Source organism: Triturus cristatus, chromosome 3_1 (genome assembly GCF_964204655.1).
Source record: "Triturus cristatus chromosome 3_1, aTriCri1.1, whole genome shotgun sequence".
Lineage (NCBI taxonomy): Eukaryota > Metazoa > Chordata > Amphibia > Caudata > Salamandridae > Triturus > Triturus cristatus.
The window spans coordinates 65,489,111-65,491,870 of record NC_140583.1 but is presented as its reverse complement, the minus strand read 5'-3'; positions in this window follow the sequence as shown (position 1 = coordinate 65,491,870).

The window sequence follows — 2,760 nt, the reverse complement described above, 5'->3', positions numbered from 1 at the left end:
CCGCATAAACTCAGCTCCTAAAACTTTACAAAAATGTAAAAAATATTTACATTTTAATCCAAAAATTTTTAATTACTCCCCACCCATATCCCCTATAAACCTAACATCCTGCTATTAAATGTTTTTAAAAAATGTAAATATTTAAAAAATGTGATTTTTTTATAAAATGACTCCCCACCCTTATCCCTTATAAACCCAACCTCCCACTCCTAAAAATTTACAAAATTTTTATAAATATTAAAATTTCAATCCAAAATTTTCAAATTACTCCCCACTCTTATCCCCTATAAACCCAACATCCCGCCACTAAATATTTAAATGTATTTGAAAATATTTAAAAATATATATATTTTTTTTAATTACTTCCCACCCTGATCCCCTGTAAACACAATATCCAGCTCCTTAAACTTTACAACATTTTAAAAAATATTTACATTTTAATCCTAAATTTTTAAATTATTCTCCACCCTTCTCCCCTATAAACCCAACACCCCGCTCCTAAAACTTAACAAAAAAAACAAAACATTTTAACATACATTTTTTAAATAAAATATATAATAGCTAATGCTAAATTAATAATAAAAATTAACATCATTAAACAAAAAAAAATATTGAAATAATTTACAGCTGTTTATGACATCGAAATTTACAAAATCGAAATTTCTGCATTACATTAAAATCGATATTTTTAACAACGAAAAAACTTACCTCGATATTTTACACTATCGATATTCTTGACTTGATATTAATGCAATTTGATATTTCAACGTCGATATTCTGTCTCTGCACCACCTGTTGATTTTGTAGAAGCATAAATGTTTCAAGAATTTGCTCACATGACTGACACTAAACAATATGTAAATGTTTCATTAAATGTATTATAACATCACAGGGGCCGATTCCGATCCGGGTCGGAAAGCACTCCGACCGATCCGGATCCGGAGTGTTTTCCGACCGAGCCGGAGTCCTGCAGTCCGACCGAGCGAGTACGATGCGGCCGTATGCTGTTGGACTCAGTTTGGTCGGAAGTCAATGGGAGCCGGTCGTACGACGCGTACATGGGCTCCCATTGACTGAATGGGTACGTCGTGGAAAAGTGTGCCCCCTACAGTGAGTACGCGCCGGTGCCATCCGCACCGTACATGCCTGTGTTGGGGAGACCCATCGGTCTCCCCCTGTATCTGAGTCGTAGGGCTGCGGGTGACAGGGGGTCCGACGCGAACCCCCAAAGGCAACCACCCGGACGATTTGCGAGCCGGACACTCCGGCTCGCACAGGCTGTCCGATGCGTGCATCGTACTAGCTCGGTCGTGAATCGCATCCATTGCACGCCACGGTTAGCTTCCGACCGAGACGTACGGAGCGGTTCGGACCTGGAAACGAGTAGGTCAGTGAATTTCATGTAGCTCGCATCGTACTTGCTCGCTCGTACAGCTGTACGAGTCGGGCGGAAAACACGCGTACGGCGCGTAGTTTTTCCGTCCGGATCACGTTCGGTGCCCTTCAGACCCGGATCGGAATTGGCCCCACAGTAATATAGTTCAATCCACAATGAATTCTGGGACTTGCACTTTTTGTTTTTCATGTGCTCGCTATCAGTCATGTAATATGTGGCCAGGTGCATAGCTCTTTTTGCCATGCTAGGCATGTTTACTACACTCCCGTAGTTGTCACCCTCCCCACCCACACAACTTTTTGTCCTACATCAATTAAATCACTCCGTATGTAGCCAATTGTATATAAATCAGTCTAGGGCCTTTTCCAAAGTTCCTGTATCTCTACTGCAAACGGACCAAAAACCTGACTCAATAACATGAAACTTGATGCCTTTGAACCCCAACTTTCACTGAATGCAAAGTCACTTGGATTCTCCTTGGACACCAACCTCGAGGAACACATTGCCAAAAAAACAAACATGGCCTGGTACCAGCTCTCTCCTTTAACAAAGAGAAACTGTTTGTTCTTGAAAGTGACTTTAGAACTGCTGTTCAATTCCTAATACTCTTTGGATAGTGGCAACGCCCTGCTCCATGGCCTTTGCACCCCTCAAGGGTATTCTACACTCTGCAGCACGTCTAACCTAACTCTATTGCCAACCCCTTTCCATCCCACACCATCTTCAAAAACAGCTGAATTCTTTATAAGCCCATTACAACTAGTATCCCCGTTTATCATGCAGAAAAGTTCACCGTCTCTGGTGATTCTCAGCACACCCGCATTGACACAATCAGACTGGAGACTAAGAAGTGTAAAATATTCACAAAAACCAAGCATTTGAAAAGCCTATAGGTGTCACCCATGTGAGAGCTAATGGCTTTGCCAATATCTTTTAGCCATATTATACAGCAGCGTGGCTGCTGTGCAACAAGGCTAAAAGTTAGTGGCTTGAAGTTGGAGTGGAGTACAGTGGTGGAGAGGACAGTGGTGGAGAGGAGAGTGGAGTAGTGCGGCATAGAGTGTAGAGGCATGAGTGATGTGTAGTGGCATAGAGTAGTGTAGAGTGGAAAGGAGTGGCGGAGAGTAGAGTGGTGTGGAGTGACATACAGTGAAGTAGCATAGGTTAGCATGGCATAGAGTAGAGTACAGTGTAGTAGAGTAGCATAGATTGGAGTGGCATAGAGTACACTGGCTGAGTGAAGTGGCATAGAGTAGAGTAGCATAGAGTGTCATAGAGTAGAGTGGCGTAAAGTGGCATAGAGTGACATAGAGTGGAATAGTGTAGCGTAGAGTGAAGTGGCATAGAGTGGAATGGTGTAGAGT